We start from the raw sequence: 13738 nt of genomic DNA, 5'->3' as shown, positions 1-13738 counted from the left end.
GATGTAAGTAGGAGGCACTCTGTAAGCCCCTAAGAAGGATGCCCTAGCTAACTTCAGGGGTCCAGAAGTGAAAACTAATCCCTAAAGGGTAGGCATTTCCCCAGCCAACAAGGCTTGAGAAGGTGAGAGGAAATTAGGGAAAGTTCTGAAGGCAGTGAAAGCAAGTCTTGATCAACATTATTTAAAAACATTATTTAATTACTTAAATTTTTCTGCTGGTATATTTAGTTCTGATTCAGATTTCATGTGATTTTAGCTCATATCTTAGAAGCCAACAAAGCTACTTCAAACCAAAAGAATATGCTGAGATGAATACATTTTAAAAATATATTTTCCAGAAACAATTACAATTTCTAAAGTATCTGTGACAGGAACATTATTTTCTTGGTGTTTTAGGACAGATTCCTAAAGGCTTAGTTGAGGAGTGCTTTTGGAAAGAGAGAAACAGGATAGGATAGAGCAAAGAGCCCAGCAGGAGTGTGGTGACATCTGGATCCTGCAGGCAACTCTGGAACTGCATCAAAGAGGGTCCCACCAACTCCCAAAGTAAGAAAGCTGGGCCCTGCTATGGAAGACAGAAGGGAAGATCACATCCTGGACACAGAAGCTTCCCCACATCACATGGACATTTTATGAAGGAAGAAATGATAAGTCTTGCCCCCAAACACACAGAACATTGAGGATGGGCCAACTTGTGTGCCATAGTTGGAGTAGGGAATGTGGGTGGCAAATACCTACAGAACCCTCTCAATCTTATTTCTTACATTTTAGAGATTTTTAGTTCCACAAAAATTTTTTTAAAAATAAACTCCCTTCAAATGTCTATTATACTCATGTATTGTAAAAGTACTTTTAGAGTAGTGTCTAAAGAATAAAGGAGAATAAAGAAGTTGTATACTATATATCTAGCTGCATCTCAGTCTTGGAGAGAATACAGACCTTTCTATCCAGCTTGGTTATATACCGGAAACCTGCCAAAACAGACATTAGCTATTGGATTGGGAAGGAAAAGTCACCTATGAACTATTTTACATTTGCTAATGCTGTTTTTAATACAAAGCCTCGGTCTGTTTCCTTTAGTTTTTCCTCATATGGTTTTTGTTTTATTTCTTCTGTTCTTTTTTTCCTCTTTCATTGTTTTTTCTGTCTTCTTCCCTCTCTTCCTTCATTCCTTCTTTCTTTTTGTTTCTTTTCCTTGTATTGTGACTGCCCGACATAAGAGAACCAAAGTTAAACCATGGAAATGTGGATGAGACAGATTGTTTCAGGAGACTGGATGTGCTTATATTTTATTTCTTATTTTTTATTCAACTAAAACTGTGGATCATTGCGTGATAATAGTCTTCTATGACTTTTGGCATTTACAGAATATGCCCCCCAATAAACTGTATAACACTGGTTTTTCTTCTGCATCATTATACTTTGATGAACTTATTAAATATCCTTTGAACTGATATTCTTGAGAAAGATTTATTCCTTAGAAATGCATAATGTAGGGAACAGGATCTTCTAAAACTATTGTACCTAAGTTACCTTTGTTTGCAATGACATCAACTTGTCATCAGAATGAAATGAATATTGTATTCTATTTTGGACAAGGGCACATTAAACCTTTAGGGCAACATGTACATTTTTCAGGAATGCAGTTGCCTACACTTCTTATGACATAAGGTAACTTTTACAGTGTGCTGTACTACCATTTAAATTTATAAGCTCACCACTACTTATTGCATTTGTGAAAAGATCATAAGCTGCCATAATTTAATTCTAATAACACTAAACTTTTTTTTTTGCTTCAGATAGTGGCTCCACTAATGATGATACAAAACACTGACGTTATTATTGTGCTTGCATTGTATTTTTTAAATATCTGTTTTGTGGCATAGCAACCAACATAGTCATAACAGAAATTTAGTAATTAGTTTACTCAACTGTTGGATGAGGTGCTGTGTCCATATCTAGGTGTGTTATGGTAGTGATGCTTAAAATGAATATAATCAGCTTGGTGTAATAACATTAGCAGCAATTGTCCTAGTCAGGAAAATGTGACTAATGTGGTCCAATATCTTCCTTTTGTGTCATTAGCCCTATAAGAAGTATTCAAAAAAAAGTTTTATTACATTTTCAGCCACTTTCCATATACTATTAACTAATAAATTAATTATTTAAAATTTTCAAAACTGAATAAAAGACATCTTTTATACTTGGTTCTTTAAATATTTGAGGATTGGTGTTTATCAAATAGGTTCTCTGCGTCTCAGCTTGTCTTACATTAACCCTATGAAACAGGTATTTTTTAAAAAGTGTAAATAAAATTTCTGTGCCATAAAAATTTGCCATTTTAAAAGGGACAATTCAGTGGTTTTCAGTATATTCACAAAGTTATAAAATAATTGATACTATACTGATTCTATAATACTTTCATCATGTCCAAAAGAAATGCCATAGTAATCGTCAATCAGTCCACATCCCCCCTCTGTCATTTCTTGGAAACTGCCGATCTACTTTCTGCTCCTATGGATTTCCCTGCGTAGGAAATTTCATATAAGTGGAATCATACAATATTTGACTTTTGTGGTTAGCTTCTTTTACTTATGATAATGTTTTCAAAGTTCAACCATGTCATAGCACATATAAGGACTTCATTCTTTTGTTATATGACTGAATAATATTTCATTGTGTGATAGTTTACATATTGTCTATTTATTAATTCAGTTAATGGATAATTGAGTCATTTCTTCTTTGAGCTATTATGATAATGCTGTTATGAGTCTTAATCTTCAAATTTTATGGATTTTTGTTTTCATTTCTCATAAGTATATATCTAGGAGTGAAGTTGGTGGGTTATATGACAACTCTATGTCTAACTTTTTGAGGAACTGCCAAACTGTTTTCCAAGTAGCTGCTCCATTTTACATTCCCGTCAATGATATATGAGGGTTTTGATTTATCTACATCCTTGCCAATATTCGTCATTGTTTTTCTTTTGTATTGAAGTCATTTTAATGAGTATGAAGTGATATTTTATTAGGATTTTGAATTTCATCTCCCTAATGACTAATGACCTAAGCATCTATTCATATTTATTGCCCATTCTTACATCTTCTTTGGAGAAAAGCTTTTTCAAATCCTTTGACCATGTTTAAGTAGAGTTATTTTATTATTCAGTAGTAGGAGTCTTTAATATATTTGGGGTGCTAGACTTTCTAAAAAATATAATATCTTTATTTATTTATTTGTTAATTAACTAATTTATTTCTATGTGGTGCTGAGGATCGAACCCAGTGCCTCATACATGCTAGACAAGCACCATACCACTAGTCACAACCCCAGCCCCTATACTTTTAAATATATCATTTGAAATGTTTCCTTCCATTCTGTAGTTTATCTTTTTACTTTCTAGATAGTATCTTTTGAAGCACAGAAGTTTTTAATTTTAACAAAAGCCAAATTATCTAGTTTTTCTTTTGTTGCTTATACTTTTATTATAATATCTTAGAAAGCATGTAAAATCTGAGATCAGTATATTTTCTTCCAAGAGCTGTATAGTTCTAGTTTTTACATTTAGATATTTTATCTACCTTGTGTTAATTTTTGTAAATTTTGTGAGGTAAGGGTCTAATTTTATTTTTTGTGTACAGCTATCCAGTTTTCCCAAAAATTCCATTGAAAAGATCATTTTTTTCTTCCATTGAGGTGCATTGGCACCCTCCAATATTAATTGTTGTCATCTTTTTTTTCAAACAGATTGTCACTAGTTTTCTCATACTTATTCCAACTGTTTTCCTGAATTTTGTTATGTCTTTTCTGAAATTTCATTTCTGTACAAATTAATTCTTTGCCAAGCAAGCAAACTAGAAAATATCACCTTAACCATTTCCTCCATAGAACAATTTTCCTTTGTATTGTATAACTAGATGCTAAAATGAGATGGGGAATGTGCTGGCAACTGAGGACTGAGAGGTATGTTGAGGCCTAATTATAAGTAGGACTAAAGATATCATAGAGGGTTTCCAAGTAGGACCCATCCTGTGTTTACCGTAGTGTGTATATCATTGCAATGAGCTGCTTCCAACTGTGAATTGCTATTGTGAGAGAGGCAGTGAAACCTCTCAGACCCTAGAGACAGACAAAATCAATTCAAATTCAGTCCTTCTGACTGAGTAAGTAGGTAATAAGGTTATATAATCTCCCTGAAACTTAGCTTCCTCATCTGTAAAACTCACAGATGTTGTAAGAATGACATAATGCAGGTAAAATCTTTAGCACAATTCCTAGCATATGTTATGTGCCCAGAAATCATAGTTACATAAAAATATCTTTGCAGGCAGAGACTGCCTTGTCTCTCGAGTGTCAAATGCAGTGAGGGCCTTCAATCAATATTTGGGGATTTCATTATGTACTTAAGGAGTCAGTTCAGTAGCATTTGGAAATATAGATCTGGAACCCAAGAGTGAGTTTGTGTATGACAGCTGTTGGCTCTGTGTCAGGATAGCATCCAACTGTAAATGGGAAATGGAACTCTCAGAGTTGTAGAGGTTGTACATACAGAGCAGATAATAAAAGAACATTACTCAGGAGGGAATACTGAGAGGAAGACAACTTTTATTAGAGCAGTTTCTCATGTTTTTTAACATAAAATCTTTTTAAAAATTAATAAAACTGCATCATTTCCCAAGGAAATGTGCACATATATAGAATGTTTTACATACAGTTCTAGGGGTTCATGAACACAACTTTTGGTTTAAGAAATGAGGGAATAATATAGAATCAAATGTATGAGTCTTAGAAGGAGAATAAAAATGGGGAAAGTCCATATTGTAATATATGTAAACATAGGATGTGTTACTGGTTAATATCTAAGAATATTGTTGTCAGTGATGTGGGACAGGAAATCAAAGACAATAATCATTCTGAATATGGATAGAGCTCTTCATTTGTCCACATAGCCAAGTTTAAACCAATTATCTGGCAACCTTAAACTGGGTGAGGAAAATCCTCTTGCTGTGTTGACAACTTTATGGTCTAACATTACATGGATTTCCTCCAAGCACACTAGTCACATTCTGAGAGGAGACGTTAGGGAAAGCATATTGTACCCATATTGTTTTTCAAATGTATGTTTCTCATCACTATTAAAATAGTAATTATATAAAATACTCAGAATGATGTTTTATAATTCTCAAGTTTATGAGAAAATTCTATGTTGACATAGCATTATACATACATATAATATATATATGTAGAAAAACCTTCCCAGGATTCATATTTTTTTTCTTATTTAAAAATGTTTTCCATATCATGTTACCTTTTTTAAAAAAGACATGAAAAGAAAGAATAAAGGGATTTAGGGTTATATTTCTAACTAGTTCCTATTGTTATTGAGCAAGGACAGTCTTATTGACAGATTGGATTCCACTCATCTTTTTGGGCTTGAAAGCTTTGGTAATTAACCAGTTTTTAATTCATTGTAGGACGTACTGAACTATTTATCTTTTTTTAAACTGGTGGTAAAGTCATCATAGGGACTGAAGTTGGAACTGGCTTTTGTTCTCCTCTTTAACAAATCTAAAACTAATTGGTCTGAGGAGCTGAATTGGGAGTAGAGGGATATGCTAGTGGCAGGTTTTTAAGTATGCTTTTTTGTATTTTAATAATTTTAGAATCATTTTTTATGAACTTCTGTGCCCTAAGGAGTACATTAAGTGCTAGGAAAATAGAATTCATTTTGAAACTTTTTCTTTGAGCAAAATTTCCCTTATAGTCTAGTTAAGTAGTTAGCATATAAACAATTACAATGCACAGAGGAGAAAGAGTTTAGTTTCCTTGGGGTGGAAGAGGTACGAGATAAAGTCATGGAAATGTCAAAGAAAAAGTGAGACATGAGAAAAAAAAAACATTGAAAGATAAAATATCAATTTACCTGAAAAGCAGGAAAGGAAAGTAGAAAAGGAGAAGAGAATTCAGGTAATGGGAACAACATGTTCAAAGGCAGGATGGCATAAACACACTCAGTGTGTTCCTGAAATTATAAGTATGGTTATGGTGTAAAAAGTGAGATAAAGTATAAATGGTCTGCCACACACAGTATGCTGCATTTCATGAACAAATTCCCATGAGGCAGCTGCTTGAAATCTATGACTGATTGATGAGAATTCTGAAGCTATATCCTTATTCCATGTGAAAAGTTCGTGGGTAATTTGCAATGTCTGCCTTGAGCTTGTGGTTGAGAAGGGACAGACTCAGTTTTTTTTTTTTTTTTAAACATCTTTACTATGCTGGAGGAAGCATTTTCAGATGAAAACTGAAATACTAGGCTGGGAACAGAGCATAAAGAACCATACAAACTGTGGTAATAAGGTGAAATTCTGACAAGATACCTTATAGGATTTTTGAGGTCCATGTGTTTACCTTGAGTAGTTATCAATGACTGTGATGTTATACAAACTGTATTTGGTAAAAATAACTCATAAAATCCTGGAAGTAAATAGCAAAAATGTATATAAACAATAGGGAGATTACTACAATACAAACTTGAAAGCCTGAATTAAAGACATACAAATAAGGAAAGAGAAAATAGGAGTTATTTGACAAGTATTGTATGGATAAACAGGTAGTATTTGATACTCAGCAGTTATGGGAGGGAGACGTCTTCTAGGATAATTCACATGTTTATCTTGGTGTTATCTTCTTCATGGTTGGGCAGAAAGTGATTCCATTCATGAGACAGGGAATTCAGAAATGTATGTGTTTCAGGACAGGGCAGGATGAACTTGGTGTTGAATTTATTAAGCATAAATCCCTGCTGAACATAAAAGATATCCAATGGGCAATTGGAAAATGATTCTAAAGGCTAAGAAGAGAGAGAGTTAAGCCAGAGATAGACACTTGGAGCCATTAGCATTTCTAGGTTGTGCAGCCCTTATCCAAAATGTTTGAGATCAAAAGTGTTTTGGATTTCAGATTTTTTTCAGATTTTGTAGTATTTGCATATACATAATGAGATATCTTAGGGATGGGATTCCAAGTCTAAACAAGAAATTCTTTTAAGTGTTACATAGGGCTGGCTAATATACATATACTGAAGGTAATCTCTTTTAAATTTTTAATTTTATTCTTTATTTGTTCTTTTTAGGTAAACATGACAGTAGAGTATATTTTGACATATTATACATACATGGAATATAACTTATTCTAATTAGGATCCCATTTTTGTGGTTGTACATGATTTATACTGGTCATGTATTCATACATGAACATAGGAAAGTTATGTCCAATACATTCTACTGTCTTTCCTATTCCCATATCCCTCCCTTCCCTTTATTCCCCTATCCCTCCCTTCCCTTTATTCCCCTTTGTCTAATACAATGAACTTTATGTGTTAGTATCCATCTATCAGGGAGAATATTCAGCCTTTGGTTTTGGGGGATTGACTTATTTCACTTAGCATGATAATCTCCAGTTACATTCATTTACCAGGAAATGCCATAATTTTATTCTTCTTTATGGCTGAGTAATATTGCATTGTGTATATATCCATTTTCTTTATCCATTCATCTGTTGAAGGGCACCTACATTGGTTTCATAGGTTAGTTATTGTTAATTGAGCTGCTATAAACATTGATGTGGCAGCATCACTATAATATGTTCATTTTAAGTCCTTTGGGTATAAACTAAGGAGAAGGATAATGGGTCAAATAGCTACCAAGTGGTCTTCCTATAATATTCAGGTCTCAACGTGATGTGTTTTGGAAACACTGACCTATATGGAGGTTCACCAGTCCCACCTGTTATGGTTTGGATATAAGGTGTCCCCAGAAGCTCATGTGTGAGACAATGCAAAAATTCCATTCCAAGGAATCTTCATACTGTTGTCCAGATTGGTCACACCAATTTGCAGTCCCATCAGCAATGTATGAGTGAACATTTTTCCCTATATCCTTACCAACATTTACTGTTACATGTATTCTTGATAATTGTCATTCTGACTGGAGTGAGATAGAATCTCAGTGTAGTTTTAATTTACATTTCTTTAAATACTAGAGATATTAAACATTTTTTTCATATATTTGTTAACCATTTATATTTCTTCTTCTGTAAGCACCTGTTCAGTTCCTTTGTCCAATTTATTGATTGGGTTATTTGCTTTTTTTTGCTGTTAATTTTTTGAGTTCTTCATATATCCTGGAGATTAATGCTTTATCTGAAGTTCAGGTGGCAAAGATTTTCTCCCATTCTGTAGGCTTTCTCTCTCCATGTTCTTGATTATTTCCTTTGCTGTGAAGAAGTTTTTTAATGAATGTAATTTTACATGACATTTTTAATAATTGTGGACATTAAAGTTTGCAGCAGCTGAGGGGACTGAGAGGTTTTTTGTTGTTGTTTTCTCTTAGGGATGCTAAGTAAACTGTGCATTATGCCCTTATATTTTGACTGCAACCCAACACATATCAGGTGTGAAATTTTCCTTTTGTGGCACATGTCACCACTCAAAAAGTTTCAGACTTTAGAGCATTTAGGATTTCAAGTGTTTGGATTAGCAATATTCCATCTGTTGCTGATAGTAAATTGTATTTTGCATAACAGATGCAGTAAAGAAGCCAACTGGTCATCCAGACAGGTATTTAGAGTGGCTTTAGTTTGCATTTACAACAACAGGTCAGTATTTTGTTTTCAACTTTGAATAACCAGAAAATGTGTGGCTTCATAGTTTTCTCAGACTCCTAGGAATAAATAATCTCTATATGTCAAATAATTATATCCTCTTTTCAGGGGATATTTTTCCCTTTTCTTTCTTTTTTTTTTTTTAGTATTATAAGCAAGTCATTTTTTTAAAAAAAATTACACAGTGATCACTACTTTCTAGGATAGTGCTTTAAATGCAATAATAAACAAGGACAAAACCAAAAACCAGTCTGTGGCTTTAGGTACTTTTTTAGGCAGAGGGTAACAGATGAAAAATGAAACTGTTCTGGCTGAATTGAGGCTGTTATTACCCAATATAGCTACCAAGTGATCTTCCTATAACATTCAGGTCTCAACGTGATGTATTTTGGAAACACTGACCTATATGGAGGTGCACCAGTCCCACCTGTTATGGTTTGGATATAAGGTGTCCCCCAGAAGCTTATGTATGAGACAATGCAAAAAGGTTTAGGTGTGAAATGATTAGGTTATGAGAACCTTAACACAATCATTGAATTAATTTCCTGATAGGGATTAACTGAGTGGTAACTGAAAGCAGGTAGGGTATGGCTGGAGGAGGTAGGTCCCTGTTTCATGTTGCAATGTCCCGAGTCACCTTGCTTTACCACACTCTTCTACAGTGATGTTCTGCCTCACCTCATACCCCAGAGGAATGGAGTCAGCCTTCTATGGACTGAGACCTCTGAAACTATGAGCCCCCAAATAAACTTTTCCTCCTCTGATTGTTCTTGTCGGATCTTTGAGACACAGCAGTGAAAAAGCTGACTAAAACACCCACCCTACTGCCAAAAAACACCACTAACATTCCTAAAGCACTCAAGTCTTCACACTTCAGTATTTCCTCCTCCCTGGGTGCGCTGGAACTGGCTTGGATCTGTTCATGAGACCAACTGTGCACATCTCTTCTCAGCTCTGTGTTCAGGTATGTCATGTTGATAGCTAGTGGGTATAGTGGGTATATTTATATATACCCACTATAGGGAATAGTAGGTATATTTATATCACAGAAATCAGCAGACAGTATAAACTACAGCTTCCCCTCTTCTCACTCCTGACCTATTAAGTGTTTACCAACCACTCTCTCCCATCTGTGTGTTGGCTGTCTCTCTCTCCAATTTAGCAAATTTGTATCTCTATGCCCTTGATTTGACCTTATAACTTATCTGTGTTCATTTTTTTCTACCGTTGGATAGTACTATTACTAGTTAGGTAATCATGTATTACTCATTTTGCTTTTGACCCAGAAGAACTTCTGTCTGTTGTTAAATGATTTCTGCAAATTGCCTGCATTTTTTGTAAGGAAGGATTAAGGAATTTCCTTTCTGCTCATCTCATGTTTCCACAAAGAAGGAACACTGTCTTAGGAATACACCTGGCCTCACCTCTTTCTTATTCTTAATGAAAGATAGAAAATGAGTTATATGACAATATATAACGTCTATCCATCTGTGTTCTCAACCAGATTAAATAATAGGTAATCCTACCCTTTTATCCTTGTTTCTGTGCCCTAGATTCAAAAAAGATGTCCTTTCTGGGACAATCTGCTCTGTAGACTCAACTTATAGCTCCTGAGGCTGTCCTAAAACAAAGCTGGGAAAGGGAGTTGAAGGGGAGAGAATTTGTAAACTGTTTTACTGTAAAAGTAAAAACCATTTTCTCTAATTGTTTTATCAGGCATATAACTGACACATATCTGTGTCTGATGTCTCAATTCTCTATAAAATCTGAACATTGGAGGGAAAAATTTAAATTTCTAAATTCACTATAAGTCCAAAAACTTTCAATATACTGCAAAATTAGTTCAAATATGATCTCCTGCACAGCCTTCCCTAAGCAAACTAGCTAAAACTTCTCTAGTCCTTTTGAGCTACTAAAATACTTGTTGAAATCACTCACCCAACACTCATTTACTGTTTATACATGCATGCCTCTTACCCCATAAGTAGAAATATATCCAATGTTTCCTTTCATAGCTCTGGAAGGTACATGAGTATCTAGTTAATATTGGCTGTGTTAAGAAAAACTAAAGGACACAGTGAAGACAGAGACCTTTTACCATCCATTTTGTAGATTTTATCGCATATATTGTCTTTTCAAAAATCAATAAAAACATTAATAAAATAAATCTTCAAATAATAAAACTAACATAAAATAAAACTTTATTCTAATTACTCTTCTAAATCTATAAACTACATGTTGATCACTAGAAATGACACACCTATATCATATCAATGCACCTCCATGTGTAATTATTTTACAGGATCATACTTCAGTGTTGTGCCCTGGACTTGAAACAATTAGAGACGACTATGGAAATAGGTAGGTGTCACTGTGTATGCCTCTGCATTTTCTAAACAATTTTTTTATTCTGTAGCTTTAAAATTACTCTCAGTACTCTAAGCTAGGGGAACAAATATTGTTTTAACATTGAAACTCTGAGTCTTCAAATTAGATCAATCATTTATCATATTACAAAATAGTAATAACAAAGACCTAGAGACTGTGGTCTCTCTAAAGCCTGAATATTCTCCCAAAATAAAAAACAGGTTTATGCAGAGCTGCTTTGATTAACTGAGAGCTAAGACTTTCCCAGGTCCTGACTGCTTTTCCTTATTCTTCCCTAAGGAGTACTAAACTGGGAGTCATTGCTCTTGTGAACTAGAAGCTCACAGCTTAGTGCCTTCTTACATTTCCTGTGTCAAATCATTTTAATATGACTTTTCTCCTCATTTTCCATTTTGTTTTCTATATTTATTTCAAGTTAGCATATCTGTGTTTATAGTGCTTTGAATAAATTAAATTGATTGCATATACGTTAATTTCTCATTTTGACAGAAATACAGATTCCCCAGTAGTTTAAGGCTTTCCATACTTCCACTGAAAATCTCCAGGAAGCATACCCTCAGAGGCAACTAAGGAAGGATGTGGGGCAAAAAGACCTCTTCTACATTTCTAATTATCATGAGTAGACTCTGAAATATGAAATTAAAATATAATAAATGAACTATATAATTAAAACAAATTATTTGTGGATTCTGAATTTGTGGAATGATATTAATACACAAGTAATTGCATGTGTTTTAAAATATATATTTTGAGAAGAACATTTGCCCACACCAGTTTCCACATCCAAAACCAACAGATGACACATATAGCTTGAAGCTAATAAAACTGATGACAGGTACATCTATTTAAGACTATGGATTGCGACTCCCAGACAGCTGGGGAATGCTTTACTGGAACAGTTGCTAAATACAGTAGTTGCTTTTTCCATATCAACATTACAACAATTGGCAATAACTATGTCCATAGTGAAACTGGCTATGTCATATCCTAGTGCTATTTGTAAAGGGTGCATAAGTGATGTTAGAGTAGTTAGAGTGAATAAATTCCAACCATAAATAACATATCACATAAATGAAAATCCATCTGTGTGACAGATAAGACTGGAAATTTCCAATTCTCTTTAAATCAATCTGTAAATTTCCAATAGGTACTGTTTTTGTAAGGACAAACATTAAAATTAAAAAAATCTCTTCTGCCTTAATGAATATTCAATTCAACAATTCTGTTGTTTGCCAAACATCATATTAAGTTGCAAGGTTTACAAGATAAGCAAGACATTTAGATATTATATAGAGCTCACACAGAAAGAATAAGGGAGTAAACAAGAATATTAAAGTTTAGGTATGACTTATCGTGATCCTTTATTTGTCATATAGTTCTTCATTGGTCCCCAAGACTCAGAGAAAGGTCTGCCTGCAGTGAAACCCCCAGTTGTAGGCAAATTAGGCTTAAATAGTTAATTTTTCTTTGTTTAAACTTAGAGTCTGGGTTCTCAGCGTGTGCCACATTCTCTTCTAACCATTTGAGGTAGATATTGTTACTAACCTTACTGTAGTAATGAAGAACCTGGGTTCTGAGAGTATAAGTAAGTAGCCACAAGTCTCACATCTAAGAGAGATTCCAGAGTTCACATCCTTGATCACTCTGCACTAAGACCTAGAAATAAATGAAGTAAATCATAAGTGCATTTATTACTGTTCCTCCTTTCCTTCATTGAAAAAGCACAGAAACACCATATTGTGATTTATGTGGTTAGATTGAAAATAGAAGAATATTCCTAATGCTAACTGAGTACCTAGCATAACTTGCATTCTGAAAGATGTGACTGATTTAAATTGCTATGTATATAATGTAGCCTATCACAAAACTGTAATTAATAGTAGATTTTGCCAGCTACTTCACAGAACAAGGGAGAGGGCTATTAGAAACAGATTCTAAATTTTAAGATTAATCTTTGTTCTTTTCTTATTTTAGGATTTGGAGCTCTGGAAGGAAGCATAACATTTCCTTGATATTGGGGGTAGTTTGTTTCAATTTTATAACTTAAACCATATTGTTTTTTGCTGTGATAAATAACATTTTTTTTCTTTAAATGTATTTATGAAGATGCTGAGACCATTTGTGATCCTGTACTTCTTCCTTTGATGATTTGTTTAATATCTATCTGTCTCATTAGACTGAATCAGAAGTGAAAAATATAGCTCCTGAGAAATAAGGCAAAACGAATTTTAAGAAGTGAAAATCAACATAATAAAATGGTTTGTAACAAAATTAGTTGTTACTATAGCAATTAACATTTAATGACATTTGCTGTGTATCAAATGCTGTACTAAACAGTTGGTAAAATTTTAATTCACATAATAAATATTTGAATCAGATCTTGATATTGACCAGAATTTATATCTGAGGAAATGGGCCTTTGAAAAGTTAAGCAATCTTAAAAGTTAAGAAGAGCAAGAAGCAGATCTCATTGCCAACAGGTAGCAGAAGGGAGCTCGTGATAGCAAGGCCACATGCCTGTGCAGTACTCTATACTTCTCTCATTTTGATGCTCCCCAAATTTCTTTGTAATTTCTGTTTCTGGCAGAGTCTGGGTCTAGCATATTTAACATTTTATTCTCAGAACCAAACTAAGTGTTTGGCGTCCAATAGTAGTAGCTCAACAATATTTGCCAAATGAATGAAT

General features: G+C 33.9%; 1 long non-coding RNA gene across 1 annotated transcript; it reads left to right on the top strand.

Moving 5' to 3' along the window:
- Positions 1-8327: 8327 nt before the first annotated feature.
- Positions 8328-13430, top strand: LOC107152625. Its single transcript, XR_001504806.2, has 3 exons — positions 8328-9628; positions 10967-11025; positions 13027-13430. It is a non-coding gene; the product is annotated as an uncharacterized LOC107152625 (long non-coding RNA).
- Positions 13431-13738: the final 308 nt, after the last annotated feature.

This window comes from Marmota marmota, unplaced genomic scaffold (assembly GCF_001458135.2).
Source record: "Marmota marmota marmota unplaced genomic scaffold, marMar, whole genome shotgun sequence".
NCBI lineage: Eukaryota > Metazoa > Chordata > Mammalia > Rodentia > Sciuridae > Marmota > Marmota marmota.
This window is presented reverse-complemented; position numbering and strand designations above follow the sequence as displayed.